The sequence below is a fragment of the Oncorhynchus masou genome, chromosome 21, assembly GCF_036934945.1.
Source record: "Oncorhynchus masou masou isolate Uvic2021 chromosome 21, UVic_Omas_1.1, whole genome shotgun sequence".
NCBI lineage: Eukaryota > Metazoa > Chordata > Actinopteri > Salmoniformes > Salmonidae > Oncorhynchus > Oncorhynchus masou.
Genome location: NC_088232.1, coordinates 17,749,891 through 17,772,398, shown reverse-complemented (window position 1 = coordinate 17,772,398; position 22,508 = coordinate 17,749,891). Strand labels below are relative to the sequence as shown.

The following is a 22,508-nucleotide window of genomic DNA, read 5'->3' as shown; positions in this document are numbered from 1 at the left end:
CCGACTAACACGCACCTCAGGACGAGTATGGAGCGCTGACACAGGTGCCATCAAATCCCTGACACGTTCCGTCAGGCGAATTCCATCCAAAAAGCACCAACACAGCAACTCCCTCATTTCTCTCTCCTCCAATTTCCCCATTAACTCCTTCACAGTCTCTGCTTCGCTCACCTCCAACACCGGTTCTGGTCTCCTCCTTGGCTCCTCACGATAAACAGGGAGAGTGGGCTCAGGTCTGACTCCTGACTCTGCCACACTCTCCCTGAGCCTCCCCCCAAGAAATTTTTGGGGCTGACTCTCGGGCTTCCATCCGTGTCGCCGCGCTGCCTCCTCATACCAGCGCCTCTCAGCTCTCTCCGCCTCCAGTTCTTCTTTGGGGTGGCGATATTCTCCAGGCTGATCCCAGGGTCCTTCTCCGAACAATTTCTCCTCCCAAGTCCAGAAGTCCTGTGATCGCTGTTGCTGCCTTTGTTGCTTCTCCTGTGGCTCCTGCCCGTTGACACGTTGCTTGGTCCGTTTGTGGTGGGTGATTCTGTAACGGCTTTCTTCTACCTCCTTCTCTGACGAAGAGGTGGAATAAGGATCGGACCAAAATGCAACGTGGTTCGTTCGATACATCTTTAATGAAGAAGAACACGAACAATACAAAACAACAAACGTCGAAAACCGAAACAGCCCTGACTGGTGCAACAAACACAGAGACAGGAACAATCACCCACAAACACACAGTGAAACCCAGGCTACCTAAATATGGTTCCCAATCAGAGACAACGATAATCACCTGACTCTGATTGAGAACCGCCTCAGGCAGCCACAGACCAATCTATACACCCCACACAATCACAAGACAAAACACACTACAAATAAACCCATGTCACACCCTGGCCTGACCCAATAAATGAAAATAACATAATAAATACAGACCAGGGCGTGACATGGGGTCATTGTCAATTTGGAAGACTGCACTGGTCCCTCCTGCAGCAAAGACCCCCCACAACATGATGCTGCCACCCCGTGCTTCACGGTTGGGATGTTATTCTTCGGCTTGCAAGCCTCCCCCTTTTTCCTCCAAACATAACGATGGTCATTATGGCCAAACAGTTATATTTTTGTTTCATCAGACCAGATTACATTTCTCCAAAAAGTGGTTCCACACACACAGACGTGATACAGTAATGCACTACAACAAGCAGGCTTGACATCCCCTCCCCAAACACACACACACACACACCACATATTTACGCAAGGCTCATTCCATGGGAAATGAAATGTGTAGGCCTATTTGATGCGACCCCCTTGCAGACGCTCTTATCCAGAGCAACTTATAGGATTCGAACCAGCGACGTTTCAGTTACTGGCCCAACGCTCTAACCGGTGATGTAAGGTACCTGTCTTTTAATATTCTCTCCCATTTTCTCTAACATAGCAGAGGTTAGGTAAGTCAGATAAATGTGACGGGAGTAGAGACTACCTTGTCTGAAATATTTCCCCTGAGGGGTAAGAATGTATGGCAACACAGATAAGAGGAGAGATATCTTCCACTGTTCTGTTCTCTCCACAACATGCTCTTCCGCACACTCTGTCTCCCCCCACACACACACACACATTCCTAGCTGCTGCAGACCTTAGCCTTAGAGTCCAGTCTGTTTGTGCCATCATGCCGACTCCTTTGACACTCATGATGATTCCAAATGTTTGGCTTGACAATGACAGCAATGGCTTTGGCAAGAGCACAAATGACCATGCTACAGACACCTACGTTTATTCCTGTAGCCAACTCACACTGCACCACAAACACACACACTAACACCTCTACCTGTATGTCCCCCTCTATCTAGGAGGAGTAACTGTGTGGGTCTCTCGGCCCCGCCCTTCTCGACCCTCATCATGCCGGAACCTGTCCGTCACTCACGGATCCCTGACCTCCCGTTGGACAGCAGCCTGCTGTTTGAGTTCCTGCTCTTCCTGTACCTGCTGGTGGCGCTGTTCGTTCATTACATCAACATCTAAAGGAGCGCGTGGTGGTACCCATACAGTCATCCTGCCTCCTCCACGTCTCTGGTGAGTTGTAGTACAGACAGACAGACACACACACGCACAATACATTAATATCTACAGGACCGTGTGGTGGTAACCCTATAGTCATCCAGCGGCCTCAACGTCTCTGGTTAGTAGTAATATAGACACACACAGTCTCACACACACACCTGCAGGCAGTCACAAACACACACACAGCCACCTGCTGCCTGTACCTTTCTGGTGAGCAAATGCACAGACACGCACACACAGAGCCAAGTCTCTCTCCCTCCCCCAGGATTGCTGAAGACACAGCCCTGGATAAGAACATCCATGAGTCTGTCAGCGACCAGATCGAAAGGAAGTGCACATGAAGGGTTGATTTCTCTTATTACATTCTCCTGCTATCAACTATTAACATTTTAAAATGGCATTTTACAATAAGGTTCCCTTTACAAGGGTTTTTTTTAAAGGGTTTATAATTAATTTAGTAATGGTTAATGAATCATTTATAAGTCTGTATCTCTCTGATGGGAATGCGTTTAGTCCTGCAGCGAGCGTTTAATGCCACAGCGGTGGTCCTTCACACGAGGCGTCTCCAGCTAGATACCAGTCAGGAGGCTCCGAGCCAGACCCACCTGCCCAGCCCCTTTAGAAGACACCTGTTGCTGGCTGAGAAGGAACACTCAGGTCAGGAGGCTCCCAACCGGACCCCCAGCCACTGTAGAAGACACCTGCTGCTGGCTTAGGAGGAACACACAAGTCAGTGGCTCACACCGTGACCCATTAGGATGACATGTAGTGGAATAGCAAAACAAGCGTCTCACTTACTAAAATTATGATACTTCTCACTCACTAAAAATATTACAGTTTTAGTAAAGAGCCTTGATTTCCAAGATCACTGTGTCTCTAGTTCTGAACTGTCCCTTTCAGAGTCTCCGTTTGAGGAGGCTGTTTCACAAAAAAACTAAGAATAGGTCTCAGTTAATCCACAGAGGTCTCAGTTAATCCACAGAGGTCTCAGTTAACCCACAGTTTTACTCCTTGATGTTTAAATCATATTCCAACCGTAAAGGGCAGTATGATCCTGTTGATACTTACCATTTTGGGGGAGAGTTTCAGCGCTTTGAACTCATCAAAACTGAATCCATTTAAGTTATTGAGAGCATGGAAGATGTAATAAGCTCAGCCCTCTTGCTTAACAGCAAGGAATAGAAGTGTTCGAATACAAAGCCCTTCCGTGGATTTTCTTCTTCATTCATATTGGGTTGTTTTTTTAAACCATTGTATGTGTACAGAGAGAAATTGAATTAAAAAATGTACACAATTTATCCAATTGGCTCGTCTCACTTCATCACTACATCTGTCACTCTCGCTCTCACCATAAGGTCATGTTAAGTTGTTGATACTTTTCATAACCTATTGCACATACAAACGTGGGATTTTATGTTATTCACTCGACTACCCATTTTTTAAAATGTTTTTCCAATGTTTTTCCCATTGTTTAAATGTCCATCATTTGTATTACAAGAAAAAGCTTGGCTACCTTTGGGGTCTCATGTGTTGGGATAAGTGGCATTGAAAAATCTGACATGGAATATATACCCTAACCTGTGTTCTGTGTAAGAGGGTGAAATTTAGTGAGAAATTGTCAGTTGTAACCCTTTTGGCTGAGGTTTTCAGCCCTCTAACAAAATATTACAAATCACATGAGCTTAAAAGGGCTTAATTAATAACCATTGGGGTCAAAGATGTTGAGTGAAGTGGAATTGAATAGTCTGACATGGAATATCATGCCTATCCCTAACCTGTGAAAAATGAATGTACTACTACAATATCCTACCTACCCCCAATTCAGTAGTGGTCTTCAGTGAGGTACACAGCTGCATGTTTCTGTCCTCCATAACTGGGAAAGGCATAAACAACCCTACATCCATCTCATTAGATCAGAACACTATGGATCAACAGTGATTCATATTTATGGTTTATAATATATTATATTCCCAAAATATATTGTGTTCATTGTTTTCACAACCCTTTATGTAAAGAGAATAAGGACAGGTGTCATATGATTGATTAAACATGTTTGGAGAATTTAACTCTGATTTACAACTTGCCTTCTTTGCCACATGCTGTGGCTTGGAGTCTTGCGTCGGCAGTTACACAACATGATCAAAAGTACGTGGACACCTGCTTGTCGAACATCTCATTCCAAAATCATGGGCATTAATATGGAATTGGTCCTCCCGTTGCTGCTATAACGGCCTCCACTCTCCTGGGAAGGCTTTCCACTAGATGTTTTTCTATGGCGATTGCATGGCAGTGTCCCCAATTTCATACACAGGTCAGCAACGGTTGTCTCTGAAATAGCCAAATCCACTCATTTGAAGGGGAGTCCACATGCTTTTGTGTGTGTGTGTGTGTGTGTGTGTGTGTGTGTGTGTGTGTGTGTGTGTGTGTGCGCGCGCGCGCGTGCGTGTGCGTGTGCGCGAGTGTGTGTGTGTGTGTGTGTGCGCGCAATGCATGCTCCACTAATAAGGTGTAGCCTTCCATTGAATAAAATAATAATTTCTATGATTCCACTGGATTAGGCCTATAAAAATGCATTTGTGGTTTATTGTTATTGTTCTATCTGCAGGCTTCACTCTGTGGGGTCCTGAGAACTCCTGGAACTGCAACACAGTGGACTTGACTCCTAACAGGACCTAGTTGGAGAAGTGTCTGGAGCACTCAGAGCCAACAGCGACCTGCGTCTGGGACTGTACCACTCTCTGTTTGAGTGGTTTAACCCGCTTTATGAGCAGGACGCTGCCAACCTGTACACTACCAACCTCTTCCCCACCACTAAGACGCTGCCCGAGCTCTATGAGATCATCAACAAGTACAAGCCGGAGCTGCTGTGGTCCGATGGAGATGGGGATGCTCCTGATAAATACTGGAACAGCACCGGATTCCTGGCTTGGCTATACAACGAGAGGTACGGTCATAGAGATAATAGACAGAATCTACCACACTCTCAAAACCTATAAGTGAAGGTGATGAAGGCAAAATGCAAAACTGGAGACAGCAGAAAAGTCTCTGCACACTTCCAGTCAGATGCACATTTATTTTGATAGTAGCTGAGCTTTCGGTCAGTCGACCTCCAACAGAGCATATCCACAAACAAAACTGGGATGAGTCAGAGCGATAAAATATGATGTAATATGTTTAGGGAAATAATATACTATACTCGTTCTTTGCTTTACAATGAGAGGTAGGGACTTTATGGGCTAGGACACAGATTAAGCCTAGTCCTGGACTATAATGCACTTTCAATGAAGATTGTCCATTCAACATGCTTTTTAGTCTAGGACTAGTTTTAATCTGTGTCCAGGGAAACTGTCCGTAAATGTCTAAAAATATACACCAATCTCTTTTTGCAGTTATAGGTCTATTTAATGTGTCAGTTAATGCTATGGAGTATGATGTATGCACCAACGGTGTAAACATCACATGCTTCAGCATTTGCATTAACACTGGTAGAGAAATTGGAATAGCCCAGTGCGAGAGACCGTGGTGACCAATGATCGTTGGGGCTACGGCAGCATCTGAACCCATGGAGGCTACGACACCTGTGATGATCGCTACCAGCCCGGACACCTGCTCAAACACAAATGGGAGAACTGCTTTTCGATAGACAAAGGTTCCTGGGGTTACAGGAGAAACGCCCAGCTTAAAGACTACTTCACTATCGAGCAGCTTGTGGCGGTCAGTTTTAAATGGAACTGAAAAAGCACTTTATTTTATGGTAAACAGGAGACTTAAATCATTTAGGTCACGAAGGTAATTGCACTACCATAACAAACTTTTTGTAGCTGAATCGGTCATATTCCTGTTTGCATATGATTTAGTATGACTCATAAACAGCATAATTTAACTGTAAAGTCCACTCAGTCTAAAGTCTTTTGACTTGTTTGGCTTCATTCTTCTCTCCTAGACTAATAATTGTACACAACAGTAGGACATGTATGAAGCTAATAGGAATGTATTTGATATCGGGGAGACTGAAATTTGGTTACTTTTCCAGCCCCACACAATTAAACTACGCAACTAAATTTAACAATGCAGATTCAGCTGCATGCCTGCCTATGGAAGATATTATAATATGTCATATAGCTGTAATAAAGGCTTTATGAATGCATACTTGGGGCCTGCGTGATTCAGACGTTGGTGCAGACAGTGTCCTGTGGAGGGAACCTGCTGATGAACATCGGCACTACGTCTGAAGCAGATTGGTCAGTGGCTGGGGGTCAATGGTCAGTGGCTGGGGGTCAATGGAGAGGCCATTTACAACACCACTGCTTGGAGGGCCCAGAACGACAGCATCCCAGCTATCGCCTGGTCTATTCATACAAATAATTTTTCCTCACTTGTTTCAGCTATCCAGAAGGGGTTTGATGTTAGAGGAAGAAGTTTCAATTGTAAGAGGCGGAGTACTAGAACGCTTTTTTACTTCGCTCCGTAAAGGGTGAGCTTTGGAGTTTAATAACAAACCTCAACATCCGATGGTACACAGTGTCCAGCATATGTGATGACTCCACAGGGGCAAACATGTACAAGCTATCGCCATAGTCGATTACAAACAAGAAGTTAGCGAAACAAGTCTCTTTCTCGCTTCAAAATATAAACATGACTTATTTTGAAAATAAAGAACTAACCTTTTCATCGAACAAGAAACCCAGGTACTTGTAAGTTGATACTCTTTCTATTTGCTTGGTGACTATACATGGAAGAGTCTGAGGTATCATCGTAGATTTCATGAAAACCATTAACTTTGTTTTATCAGCATTGTAAAGTAACTTCAGCTGACAGAGCTGAGCCTGGACAATAGTAAAGGCATATTGCAGTTCGCCAAAGGCCTTATTCAGTGTTGCTGCACAACAATAAATAATATTTTAAGTATGGGTTAGGTTGAGGGACGATTAAACAGTCGATTTGACTTACAAACACTGGACGACAAACACATCCACAGACAAAGACTGCTGCCACCTTGGATTCTCAGTCTATGTAGCAGGAAAGGAAGACCCAGAGTTACCTCTGCTGCAGAGGATAAGTTCAATAGAGTTACCAGCCTCAGAAATTGCAGCCCAAATAAATGCTTCACAGAGTTCAAGTAACAGACACATCTCAACATTAACTGTTCAGAGGAGACTGCGTGAATCAGGCCTTCATGGTCAAATTTCTGCAAAGAAACCACTACTAAAGGACACCAATAAGAAGAGATATGTTCCGCATTGCGTCCAACAACAACATTGACGAATACGCTGATTCGGTGAGCGAGTTCATTAGAAAGTGGCGATGTCGTACCCACAGCAACTATTAAAACATTCCCAAACCAGAAACCGTAGATTGATGGCAGCATTTGCGCGAAACTGAAAGCAAGGTGACCGGAATCATGACCGAATACAAACATTGTAGCTATTCCCTCCACAAGGCAATCAAACAAGCTAAGCGTCAGTATAGAGGCAAAGTAGACACAAGAGGTATGTGGCAGGGTCTACAGTCAATCACGGATTACCAAAAGAAAACCAGCCCCGTCGCTGTGTGTTAACCCTCACAAGGCTGCAGGCCCAGACGCCATCCCCAGCCGCGTCCTCAGAGCATGCGCAGACCAGCTGGGTGGTGTGTTTACGGACATATTCAATCAATCCTTATCCCAGTCTGCTGTCCCCACATGCTTCAAGAGGGCCACCATTGTTCCTGTTCCCAAGAAAGCTAGGGCAACTGAGCTAAACGACTACCGCCCCGTAGCACTCACTTCCATCATCATGAAGTGCTTTAAGAGACATATCACCTCCACCCTACCTGACACCCTAGACCCACTCCAATTTGCTTACCGCCCCAATAGGTCCACAGACGACACAATCGCAACCACACTGCACACTGCCCTAACCCATCTGGACAAGAGGAATACCTAGGTGAGAATGCTGTTCATCGACTACAGCTCAGCATTTAACACCATAGTACCCTCCAAACACGTCATCAAGCTTGAGACCCTGGGTCTCGACCCCGCCCTGTGCAACTGGGTACTGGACTTCCTGACGGGCCGCCCCCAGGTGGTGAGGGTAGGTAACAACATCTCCACCCCGCTGATCCTCAACACTGGGGCTCCACAAGGGTGCGTTCTGAGCCCTCTCCTGTACTCCCTGTTCACCCACGACTGCGTGGCCATGCATGCCTCCAACTCAATCATCAAGTGGTAGGCTAGAGTGGTAGGCTTGATTACCACCAACGACAAGACGGCCTACAGGGAGGAGGTGAGGGCCCTCGGAGTGTGGTGTCAGGAAAATAACCTCACACTCAACGTCAACAAAACAAAGGAGATGATCGTGGACTTCAGGAAACAGCAGAGGGAGCACCCCCGTATCCACATCGACGGGACAGTAGTGGAGAGGGTAGTAAGTTTTAAGTTCCTCGGCGTACACATCACGGATAAACTGAATTGGTCCACCCACACAGACAGCGTTGTGAAGAAGGCGCAGCAGCGCCTCTTCAACCTCAGGAGGCTGAAGACATTCGGCTTGTCACCAAAAGCACTCACAAACTTTTACAGATGCACAATCGAGAGCATCCTGTCGGGCTGTATCACAACCTGGTATGGCAACTGCTCCGCCCATAACCGTAAGGCTCTCCAGAGGATAGTGAGGTCTGCACAATGCATCACCGCGGGCAAACTACCTGCCCTCCAGGACACCTCCACCCCCCGATGTCACAGGAAGGCCATAAAGATCATCAAGGACAACAACCACCCGAGCCACTGCCTGTTCACCCCGCCATCATCCAGAAGGCGAGGTCAGTACAGGTGCATCAAAGCAGGGACCGAGAGACTGAAAAACAGCTTCTATCTCAAGGCCATCAGACTGTTAAACAGCCACCACTAACATTGAGTGGCTGCTGCCAACATACTGACCCAACTCCAGCCACTTTAATAATGGAATTGATGTAAAAACAAATGTAGCACTAGCCACTTTAAACAATGCCACTTAATATAATGTTTACATACCCTAAATTACTCATCTCATATGTATATACTGTACTCGATACATCTACTGCATCTTGCCTATGCTGTTCTGTACCATCACTCATTCATATATCTTTATGTACATATTCTTTATCCCTTTACACTTGTGGGTATAAGGTAGTAGTTGTGGAATTGTTAGGTTAGATTACTCGTTGGTTATTAGTGCATTGTCCGAACTAGAAGCACAAGCATTTCACTACACTCGCATTAACATCTTCTAACCTTGTGTATGTGACACATTGGATTTGATTTGATTTGACTTGGTCAAGAAACATGAGCAATGGACATTAGACCGGTGAAAATCCAAATTACGGAGTCCAAATTTGAGATTTTTGGTTCCAACTGCCGTGTCTTTGTGAGACACAAGGTAGGTGAATGGATGATCTCCGTATGTGTGGTTCCCACCATGAAGCATGGACGAGGAGGTATGATGGTGTGGGGGTGCTTTGCTGGTGACACTGTCAGTGATTTATTTAGAATCCAAGGCACTCTTAATCAGCATGGCTACCACAGCATTCAGCGGCAATACGCCATCCCATCTGTTTTACACTTAGTGGGGCTATCATTTGTTTTTCAATTTGCTATTTGACCAAGATGGAGTGCTGCATCAGATGACCTGGCCTCCATATCAGCCAACCTCAACCCAATTTAGATGGTTTTAGATGGTTTGTTCGGGTGGTGCTCGGCGGTGGACGTCACCGGTCTTCTAACCATCATTGATCAATTTTTCATTTTACATTGGTTTTGTCTTGTCTTCCTACACACCTGGTTTCAATCCCATTCATTACCTGTTGTGTATTTAACCCTCTGTTTCCCCTCATGTCTTTGTCAGAGATTGTTTGTTATTCAGTGTTGTGTTTTTTGTTTTGTGGCGTGAAGGGTCCTCATACCCATTTTGTTTATTGTTTACATTTAGTGTTTGAAGTGTTTTGTTTATCGTTATTAAATAACTCCATTACACACAGTTTGATTCTCCTGCGCCTGACTTCCCTGCCATCTATACACACGACTCTGACAACCACTTTGTTTTAAGAATGTGAAATGTCAGAATAATAGTAGAGGAGGATTTATTTCAGCTTCCCATCACATTCCCAGAGGGTCAGATGTTTACACACACTCTATTATTTGGTAGCATTGCCTTTAAATTGTTTAACGTGGGTCAAACGTTTCAGATAGCCTTCCACAAGCTTCCCACAATAAGTTGGGCGAATTTTGGCCCATTCCTCCTGACAGAGCTGGTGTAACTGAGTCAGGTTTGCGGTCCTCCTTGCTCGCACACGCTTTTTCAGTTCTGCCCACAAGTTTTCTATAGGATTGAGGTCAGGGCTTTGTGATGGCCACTCCAATACCTTGACTTTGTTGTTCTTTAAGCCATTTTGCCACAACTTTGGAGGTATGCTTGGGGCCATTGTCCATTTGGAAGACCCAGCTCACAGAACTGGATCGCCGAGTGCTGCGGCGTGTAGCGCAAAAAAATAAATCTGTCCTCGGTTGCAACACTACCGATGGTGGGATAGGGTTCTCAGGGTGATGAGAGGTGTTGGGTTTACGCTAGACATAGCGTTTTCCATGATGGCCAAAATGCTCAATTTTAGTCTCATCTGACCAGAGTACCCTCTTCCATATGTTTGGGGAGTCTCCCACATACCTTTAGGCGAACACCAAACTTGTTTGCTTATTTTTTTCTTTAAGCAATGGCTTTTTTCTGGCCACTCTTCCATATAGCCCAGTTCTGTGGTGTGTTCGGCTTAAAGTGGTCCTATGGACAGATACTCCAATCTCCGCTGTGGAGCTTTGCAGCTCCTTCAGGGTTATCTTTGGTCTCCTTCTTGCCTCTCTGATTAATGCCCTCCTTGCCTGGTCTGTGAGTTTTGGTGGGCGGCCCTCTCTTGGCAGGTTTGTTGTGGTGCTATATTCTTTCCATTTTTAAAAAATTGATTTAATGGTGCTCTGTGGGAGGTTCAAGTTTTTGATCTTTTTATATAACCCAAACCCTGATCTGTACTTCTCCACAACTTTGTCCCTGACCTGTTTGGAGAGCTCCTTCGTCTTCATGGTGACACTTGCTTGGTTGTGCCCCTTGCTTCATGGTGTTGCAGACTCTGGGGCTTATGTGTATATATACTGAGATCATGTGACACTTAGATTGCACAGAAGTGGAATTTAACTAATTATCTGACTTCTGAAGGTAATTGGTTGCACCAGATTTATTTAGGGGCTTCATAGCAAAGGGGGTGAATACATATGCACACACCAATTTTCAGTTTACATTTTTTTCAATTTTTTGAAACAAGTAATTTTTTTCACTTCACCAATTTGGACTATTTTGTGTATGTTCATTACATGAAATCCAAATAAAAATCCATTTAAATTACAGGTTGTAATGCAACAAAATAGGAAAAATGTCAAGGGGGATGAATACTTTTGCAAGACACTGTATGGGGCCACCACATATCTGTGAAATCATTCATCGCTTGATCAATGGACCATTTCACTGATGTTCAGAGGCATGCAGTGGAAGTATGTTCATTGTTACAGGTATGTTGATTAAGCACTGTTTCATTCGTATGTGCGTTATTCATATGTATGGAACACAATTTAATGTAAGAACAAAGAATTACACAGCAAGGAATTCATTCGAGATGTTTAAATGCATTGGCCAAATATTGCTACTCAGTGAGTGTGAAAAAGATAACCTGGCACAGATCTTGCCGAACTCCATTGCTCACGCAAATGTTTAACATGACAATGAGTGACAAGGAGTTGGCATGATAGGCTATGAAAAAAAGAGACACTAGATGGCACAATTGATCAACATTGCGACCCAGCAGTCGCTCTCTGAGTTGTACACTAGGAAGGGACAAATCAAATCAAATGTTATGAGCTAAATACAACGGCGTAGACTTTACAGTGAAATGCTTGATTCACAACGATGCAGTTAAAAAGAGTAATGAAAAATAATAACGCGAGGAATGAAATACGTAAGAATGAAGCTATTTACAGGGAGTGCCAGTACCAGATCAATGTGCAGGTGGGTATGTGTGTGTTTGTGTTGTGTGTGTATGCGTATGTAGTGTGTGTGAATGTATGTAGGTTTTGTGTGAGAGTGTCAGTGTAGTGTGTGTGTGAGTGAGTGAGTTTACATACAGTATAGTCTGGTGAGTATGCATAGAATCAGTTCAAGATAGAGTCAATGCAGATACTCTGGGTAACCATTTCATTAGCGATTTAACAGCCTTATGGCTATTTAGCGGCTTGGGGGTAGAAGCTGCTCTCGGAGCCTGTTGGTCCGAGAGCCGATGCCCCAGTACCGCTTGCCGTACGGTATCAGAGTGAACACTTTATGGCTTTGGTGGCTTAAGTCTTTGGCAATTTTTCGGGCCTTCCTCTGACACCGCCTGATATAGAGGTCCTGGATGGCAGGGAGCTCGGCTCCAGTGATGTATAAAATAGAAATGATCAAATAAAACTGAAGAGGAGACATCGGTGATGTTGATGGGAATTGGAAATATCCATCATGGTGGTTCAATAGAGTTACAGGTGTATTATGTTCGAGTGCTATAACATGTCATTTACAATTTCTCCTATCTCCCTTTCTTTTTTTATTATTATTATGTGGTACAATCAATAGGCAGAATAAACAGCATTGGACAAATGACAAATGCATTGTCAGCGCATGTGCATATCACATGATAATTCATGTACATGCACAGACCAAGTACAAATGTATGCTGTGCTTATTGATTCACCATTACAAGTAAAGCCAAAAACAATATGAAAATAAACCCAAAATAAAACCCACCCCATCTCACCCCTCCCACCCGAGTGACCCGTTGAACTTAGCTCTTCATAGCAATTGTAACGATCTGGATGTCGTGGGTGTGAAGTCAGGCGCAGGAAACAGAGAGTTCAAGGTAGTGCTCTTTAATGCACACACGGCGAACATAGGCCACCCCACGAAACACTGGGCGCTAAAAAACAAATGCCCCAAACACGGGGACTAAAACAGTCCTGCAAAAACCCACGAACAGGAACAAACACGTTCGACTCCAACATACACAAACAATCCCGCACAAAGAAACAGGCGGGCCGGCTGACTAATAAAGTCCAACTAATCACCACAATGCATAACAGGTGTAACCAATAAACAGACAAGGAGGGGGAGGAAAGAATCAGTGGCAGCTAGTAGGCCGGCGACGACGACGGTAGGAGTTCTTACACTTTCAGCTGCATTAGACCACATCCTTAAGCTTCTTTCATTCGCACCATGAGAATGAGCATTGGACAATTTCGAAAGAACAATATCTAAAAATGAGACAAACTAGATGTGGAGGCTTCCATCTTAAGGAAGCATTTTTAGGCAGCGATTTTTGCAGCGATTTCCTTTTCTTCTAGCATTACCCTCTCCCTCCTCTGTTCCTGCTCATATTCTGCCTGCTAGCACTAGCTGAATCCCCATCCATCTCTTCTCATCTATCCTTCTCTCCTCATCCCATCCTCTCCTCTGCCTTCCCTCTCTCCCTTTCCCATCCCTCTCTCCTCATCCTATCACATCTCTCTCCTCATCCCATCCTTCTCTCCTCATCCCATGCCTCTCTTCTCATCTATCCTTCTTTCCTCTTCCCATCCCTCTCTTCTCATCCCATCCCATCAATCCCTCTCTCCCCTTCCCATCCTTCATTGCCCTTTCCATCCCTCTCCTCTTTCCATCCCTCTCTCCATTGCCTTCCCTCTCTCCTCTTCCCATCCCTCTCTCCCCATCCTATCCCTCTCTCCCCATCCTATCCCTCTCTCCCCATCCCATCCCTCTCTCCACATCCCATCCCTCTCTCCACATCCCATCCCTCTCTCCACATCCCATCCCTCTCTCCACATTCCATCCCTCTCCCCTCTTCCCATCCCTCTCTCCTCATCCCATCCCTCTCTCCTCATCCCATCCCTCTCCCCATCCTTCTCCCCATCCTTCTCCCCTCTTCCCATCCTTCTCTTCTACAGATGACCAGTAAAGTGTTTTAGATTTGAATCCTTATATAAATTCCACACAATAGACAGCAACATATGCCGTATCAGTTGAGGGGTTCAGTGTTATGCTCTGTAAGAATATCAAAACACTGAAATCCTGTACATAGTAGGGCCCATCAACTTCAGTATCCAAGGTCTCTCGCAATATTTTTATTTATTTAAACCGTGTTAATTTGCATGTAAAATAAGGTTTATGAATATTAAACAGCCCCAATGTGTTGGATTGAAGAGAAGCCATTGGAGGAGTTTTGGCTAAAGGCTACTGAATGATGCACAGGATGCAGTGAGAGAGATAGAAGAGCCAGATAAGAGAAAGTGTGTCTGTCCCAAATGGCACCCTATTCCCTAGATCAGCGATGGGCAACTGGACCTTTTGTAGGCCAGCAGATCAATTCCCCAAAACAAAAATATTTGTTTATTTTGTTTTATCAGTCACTAGCTAGGTGTCCATCCAAATGGTGACAGATTTTCAGTGGTGGAGAAAGTAGTCAATTCTCATACTTGAGTAAAAGTAGAGATACCTTTATAGAAAATGATTCAAGTAAAAGTGAAAGTCACCCAGTAAAATACTACTTGAGTAAAAGTCTAAATAAATATATACACTTCAATATCAAAAGTAAATGTAGTTGCTAAAATATACTTAAATATCTAAAGTAAAGGTCATAGTACTAATAATTTTTAAATCCTTATATTTAAACCAGACGGCACAATTGTATTGTTTTATTTATTTACAGTTAGCCAGCGTCACACTCCAACACACATAATTTAAAAACAAAGCATTTGTGTTTAGGGAGTCTGCCAGATCAGAGGCAGTAGGGATGACCAGGGATGACCAAGTGTGCGAATTGGACCATTGTCTGTCCTGCTAAGCATTCGAATGTAACGAGTACCTTTGGGTGTCAGGGAAAATGTATGGAGTAAAAAGTACCTAATTTTCTTTAGGAATGTAGTGAAGTAAAAGTAAAAGTTGTAAATAATATTAATAGTAAAGTACATATGCCCCAAAAAATTACTTAAGTAGTACTTTAAAATATTTTGATTTCAATACTTTACACCACTGCAGATTTTCATGCAAATAAGATCTGCATAAAGAAAATATGCTCATTTCCCCACCGTTGGTGGGTTTCCACCAAACTGATTTGTTGTGGATAAAAATCCGTACGTGATGACATAGTGCACACGAAACATATTTTTTTCCATCGCTTTTTCAACTCTACAGTCACAAAAACTGTTGCATTGCATAACAAATGTGCCTTCTCTGGTCTTGGCCCATGCACTCTGGTGCCAACAGCTCGCAGATACCGCTGTGTGGGTAGGCTAGTCTACATGACGAGATTATGATGGATAAGAGCGACAATATTTTGATTTGTCAAACGGCAGTCAAGCATTGATCATCATGTCACCAGAATTAGACCCTCGATATTTATTGGAAAGGAGCATCAAGCTCATGCGTTTTCACCACCCTGCAATTTATTTAATCTGTAGCCTAATAAACTGCATGGTATCCAGAGTTGTAGTGGAAGGACCACAAGCAATATCATCTCGTGACTACAAGTTCACTTCAATATGATTGTTATTATATCAATATTTGCGCATAAAGGCGTTTCCACTGACATCTCACATAATTTATTATACCGACACTAAAAGATCAAACCATATCGAACAAATATAATATTGCAAAATCTTCTCTCTGCCCCATGGCAAAATGTGTAGATGTCACGACTTCCGCCGAAGTTGGCTCCCCTGCCTGATTGGGCGGTGCACGGAGGTCGTCGTCACCGGCCTACTAGCCGCCACCGATCCCTTTTTCGTTGTCTGTTTGTTTTGTCTTATTAGTTGCACCTGTGTCTATTTGTGTGCTTGATGGGCTTCCTTATTTAAAATACGTTTACCCGCCCATGTTTCGTGCGGGATTATTTTTGTGTTACGTGTGTGCGTTATTTAGGTGTGTTCGTGGTCTAGACCTGGTACCCTGTGTTTTGGGTGGTCCATTTATTTCCACGCCCTGTGTTGTGGGCCTTGCTTTTGTGCCATATTAAAGTTCACTTTTCCCTGTGGAACTCTCTGCCCTCTGCGCCTGATTCTTCCTCACACACCTAGTCCTGCGTGACAGTAGAATTGCGACAAACTTGCTTTAAAATAGCATAATTTGCTCTACGCCCAATTGCAGTAAATGAACTTTAAATGTAAAAAAGGATCTCTGCTGTCAACAAATATTTTCTCTCCCCCCAACAAAGTTTTGCTTACGGCACCCAAAAGGCTAGGGCTGGCTCTGACTGCATGTGTTGGTACGGATGTGGGTACTCAGACCCGCAAGCCACTGCGGCCCCTCATGATGATTTGTGGCCCCCACCCCCATCAAAGTTTCCCATCCCTGCCCTATATAGCGCACTATTTTAAACCAGAACCCTATCTGCCCTGGTCAATAGAAGTGGGCTATGTAGGGAATAGGGAGCCATTTGGGACTTCAAATCAAATTTTATTTGTCACATACACATGGTTAGTATGCTTGTGACTTAGACCATGTATCTGGTGCCAGCCTCGCTAGAACTGTCTTTGGTGCCAATTCAATAAACAACATAAAGTAGTATCTAGTGCTAGCTCTTCAACAGCATGCTGTGCCAATTCAATAAACAGTTTAGCTCGTCAGAATTCTTCATAGCACTGTGCGTAGCAGTATGTCAATAGAAAGGAGAGAGTGAATGAAAATAGGAGAATTTAAAAAGTGTTAGGATGGGTTGAATAAAGGGTCTTTCATTCACAATGTCACATTTATGAGCATGTCACCAAGAATAGATGAGTTATTAATGAGATATGTGTTGATCCAGAACGTAAAAGTATTTGGGGCAACATCTTATCTTGACTCCTGAATCTAGGTCTCCTGGCTGTATTGTATCTAGGACGTAATCCATATTTAGAAGTTGTGTTACTTCTCCTCAGTCACTTTCTGCAGACACACTTACTCATAGGAGGTAAACTAACGACACCAAACCTGATCATGGTGAATACATACACACAGTATCAATCATAGAGTAGGCTAGTCATGGTGCCGTCAGATTCACAGTTTTCAAGATGAAGTTACTCTGAACATATAAGGTCGGTTTCCTGGACACAGATTAAGTCTAGTCCTGGAGTAAAAAGCATGCTCAATGGTGAATCTTCATTTAAAGTGCTTTTTTGTCGAGGGGTATATTTGTCCAGAAAACAGGCCGATATGTGACAGGCAGAAACCTGAATGTGGCCGAGTGCTATAGAGTGTAGGCAGTGATTAGCACAGCAACCAGGAGACCATAGGGAACAGATCCCCAGACGCACTGCGAGAGGTCTGAGGACACTGCAAAGTAAAGCTACAAGACAGCAAAGAGCAGATGGGATGTAAAGAGAACCTGTTTCTAATATACTGCATGTCAGAAAATACAGCATAAGGGTCAAGGTTTCACTTCCCCAAAAATTCAAAATATATTAATAAGCAACAACAAAATGCAATGTGTGGCCCAAAAATATTTTAACATTCGGGAATTGATTGCGTGACAGGGACAACAACTGTAAAGCTGCATACCCTAACTTGTTATGGCTGCGATCCCCGTAAAGGGATCAACATCAGGGGACATTTCAGAGTGACAACTAAAAATACAACTTCGTAACATTAAACATTCTTGAAAATGCAAGTGTCTTACACCCTTCAAAAGATTAGAATCTTGGTAATCAAACTACGTTTTCCAAATTAAAATAGCTATAACAGAGAACAAATACCATGTGTCAGGACCCGGTTACGAACCTGGGTCTCCGGAGTGAGAAACAGTCACTTAACCAACTGAGCCACGAATAGTCAGCAGAACCCAGAAGATGAGGCAGACACAGCAGTACTTAAGACGGTGTATTTAATAAAGTAAAAAGGAGAAGTCCTTAAATACAAAAATGGCAAATCCAAAAGGTGGTAGGAATAGCACAAAAAGCCTCAAGAGATACTCAAAAACAAAATTCCACAAGAGCATCCACCGGAATCGACAAGAAAACACAGAACACTAGGGCTGGGTGCTAACATACAAACACAGAGCACAGAACTGAGGGAAACTAAGGGTTTAAATACAATCAGGGGAAACGAGGTACAGGTGCAAATAATAATGGGGAACAAGGGAAAAAACATAAGGTCAAAAAGCACAATGGGGGCATCTAGTGACCAAAACCCGGAACAACCCTGGCCAAATCCTGACACCATGCTTTTGTTTAAAGAGAGGAGAATATACATACAAGTTTTTAAACCCCTTAACATTTTCCACATTTTGTTACGTTACAGCCTTATTCTAAAATTGATGAAATAGTTTATTCCCCATATCACTCTACACACGAATACCCCATAATGACAACGCAAAACCAGGTTTTTAGACATTTTTGCACATTTGAAAATAAAATAAAACTGAAATATTTAATTTACATAAGTATTCAGACCTTTTACTCAGTACTTTGTTGAAGCACCTTTGGCAGTGATTACAGCCTCAAGTCTTTTTGGGTATGATGCTACAAACTTGGCATACCTGCATCTGGGAGTTTCTCCCATTCTTCTCTGCAGATCCTCGCAAGCTATGTCAGTATAACGGCAGATTTCCTCCTGATTTTAATAAGAAAAGCACTGAACACTATCAAATACAAAAACAATAAACAAATATGTGAAATAACCAAACCGAAACAGTACCATGTGGCGACAAACACACACACGGAAACAAACACCCACAAACCAACAGTGAAACCCAGGTTACCTAAATATGGTTCTCAATCAGGGACAATGATAAACAGCTGCCTCTGATTGAGAACCATATCAGGCCAAACACAGAAATAGAAAAAACATAGAAACACAAACATAGACTGCCCACCCCAACTCACGCCCTAAATAAAGACAAAACAAAGGAAATAAAGGTCAGAACGTGACAGTCAGGTTGGATGGGGAGCGTCACTGCACAGCTATTTTCAGGTCTCTCCAGAGATGTTCGGTGAGGTTCAAGTCCGGGTTCTGGCTGGGCCACTCAACAACATTCAGAGATTTGTCCCGAAACCACTCCTGTGTTGTCCTGTTGGAAGGTGAACCTTCACCCCAGTCTGAGGTCCTGAGCACTCTGGGGCAGGTTTTCATCAATTATTTCTCTATACTTTGCTCTGTTAATCTTTCCCTCCCTCGATCCTGAATAGTCTCCATGTCCCTGCCGCTGACAAACATCCCCACGGCATGATGCTGCCTCCACCTTGCTTCACCGTAGGGATGGTGGCAGGTTTCCTCCAGATGTGACGCTTGGCATTGAGGCCAAATAATTCAATCTTGGTTTCATCAGACCAGGGAATCTTGTTTCTCATGGTCTGAGAGTCCTTTAGGTGCCTTTTGGCAACAACTGTAAAGCAGCATACCTTTAAAGAGAGGATAATATACACTGAGTGTACAAAACATTAGGAACACCTGCTCTTTCCATAACATAGACTGACCAGGTGAATCCAGGTGAAAGCTATGATCCTTTATTGATTTAACAGAATGTGCTGTTTGCAAATGTGCAAACAAAGGGGAAATCTGTGATTGATGTATCCATTTTTGTAATTTTAAATGAATGATTTACAGAGTATACAAAACATTAAGGACACCTACTCTTTCCATGACATAGACTGACCAGGTGAATCAAGGTGAAAGCTATGATCCCTTATTGATGTCACTTGTTAAATCCACTTCAATTACTGTAGATGAAGGGGAGGAGACAGGTTACAGAATCATTTTTAATCCTCGGGACAATTGAGACATGAATTGTGTTTGCATTATGGGGCGGCAGGTAAACTAGTGGTTAGAGTGTTGGGCCAGTAACCGTTGCTATATCGAATCCCTGATCTGACAAGGTAAAAATCTGTCGTTCTGCCCCTGAACAAGGCAGTTAACCCATTGTTCCTAGGGCGTCATTGTAAATAAAAATTTGATCTTAACCGACTTGCCTAGTTAAATAAAGTTTAAATAAAAAATTATGCCATTCAGAGGGTGAATGGGCAAGACATATCATTTAAGTGCCTTTCAACGAGGTATGGTAGTAGGTGCCATGTGCAACAGTTTGAGTGTGTCAAGAACTGCAACGCTGCTGGGTTTCCCATTTGTATCAAGAATTGTCTGCCACCCAAAGGACATCCAGCAAACTTGACACAACTGTGGGAAGCATTGGAGTCAACATGGGCCAGAATCCCTCTGGAACTCTTTCTACCCTTTGTAGAGTCCATGCCTCGACAAATTGGTGCTATTCTAAGGGGAATATGTTAGGAAGGTGTTCTTAATGTTCCAAGGACTGTGGCCTCTTCTTCTCCATGGCCGAAGTGAGTAAAACATTTAAACGGGTTAACGCTCGCAAGGCTGCCGGCCCAGACGCATCCTCAGAGCATGTCCTCAGAGCATGTCCTCAGAACATGCGCAGACCAGCAGGCTGGTGTGTTTACGGGCAAATTCAATCTCTCCCAATCATTTGTTCCTGTACCCAAGAAGGCAAAGGGAACTGAATTTAATGACTATCGCCCCATAGCACTCACCTCTGGCATCATGAAATGCTTTGAGATACTTGTCAAGGATCATATGGCCTCTACCTTACCTGCCACCCTAGACCCACTTCAATTTGCTTACCACCCAACAGGTCCACAGACGATGCAATCGCCATCACTCTGCACACTGCCCTATCCCACAAGAGGAATAGCTATGTAAGAATGCTGTTTATTGACTATATCTCAGCATTCAACACCATAGTACCCTCCAAGTTCATCATTAAGCTCGAGGCCCTGGGTCTTAACCCCGCCCTGTGCAACTGGGCCCTGGACTTTCTGACGGGCCGCCTCCAGGTGGGGAAGGTAGGAAACATCACCTCCACTCCACTGATCCTCAACACTGGGGCCCCACAAGGGTGCGTGCTCAGCCCCCTCCTGTACTCCCTGTTCAACAATGACTGTGTGGCCAAGCACGCCTCCAACTCAATCATTAAGTTTGCAGAAGACACAACAGTAGCAGGCTTGATTACCAACGATGACAAGACAGCCTACAGGGAGGAGGTGAGGGCCCTGGAAGCTACCTCCCACTCAACGTCAACAAAACAAAGGAGATGGGCTTCAGGAAACAGCAGAGTGGAGAAGGTGGAAAGCTTCAAGTTCCTTGGCGTACACATCACTAACAAACTGAAATGGACCACCCACATAGACTGTGTGGTGAAGAAGGCACAACAGAGCCTCTTCAACCTCAGGAGGCTAAGAAATTTGGCTTGTCACCTAAAACCCTCAAACTTTTACAGATGCATAATTGAAAGCATCCTGTTGGGCTGTATCACCACCTGGTACGGCAACTACACCGCCTGCAACCGCAAGGCTCTCCAGATGGTGGTGCGGTCTGCCCAACACATTAACGGGGTCAAACTGTCTGCCCTCCAGGACACCTACAGCACCTGATGTCACAGGATGGCCAAAAAGATCATCAAGAACATCAACCATCCGAGCCACTGCCTGTTCACCCCTGCTATCATCCAGAAGGCGAGGTCAGTACAGGTGCATCAAAGCTGGGACCGAGAGACTGAAAAACAGCTTCTATCTCAAAGCCATCAGACTATTAAACAGCCATCACTAGCAAATTAGAGGCTGCTGCCTATAGGCATAGACTAGAAATCACTGGCTACTTTAAGGAATGGAACACTAGTCACTTTAATAATAATCTGTCATTACCCATCTCATTAGTATATACTGTATTCTATACTATTCTACAGTATCTTAGTCACTTAATGTTTACATATCTTGCATTACTCATCTCATATGTATATACTGTATTCTATACTATTCTACGGTATCTTAGTCACTTAATGTTTACATGTCTGTCATTACTCATCTCATTAGTATATTTTGTATTCTATACTATTTTACAGTATCTCATTCACTTAATAATGTTTACATATCTTGCATTACTCATCTCATATGTATAGACTGTATTCTATATTATTCTACTGTATCTTCGTCTGTTCCGCTCTGACAACACACGTCCCTATGTATATAGTCTTAATTCATTCCTACTTAGATGTGTGTGTTTTGGGTATATGTTGTGTAATTTGTTAGATATTACTAGTTAGATAGTTTAAGTCGGACGTTTACATACACTTAGATTGGAGTCATTAAAACTTGTTTTTCAACCACTCCACAAATTTCTTGTTAGCAAACTATAGTTTTGGCAAGTCGGTTAGGACATCTACTTTGTGCATGACTGTCACGACTTCTACCGAAGTCGATGCCTCTCCTTGTTCGGGCGGTGCTCGGCGGTCGACGTCACCGGTCTACTAGCCATCATTGATCCATGTTTCATTTTCCATTGGTTTTCTCTTGTCTTCCTACACACCTGGTTCCAATCCCATTCATTTATTGTTGTGTATTT

The 22,508-nt window shown here is 43.6% G+C and overlaps 1 pseudogene; it reads left to right on the top strand.

Moving 5' to 3' along the window:
• Positions 1 to 2,552: 2,552 nt before the first annotated feature.
• LOC135507455 (plasma alpha-L-fucosidase-like) lies at positions 2,553 to 21,541 on the top strand (annotated as a pseudogene).
• The last annotated feature ends 967 nt before the right edge of the window (positions 21,542 to 22,508 follow it).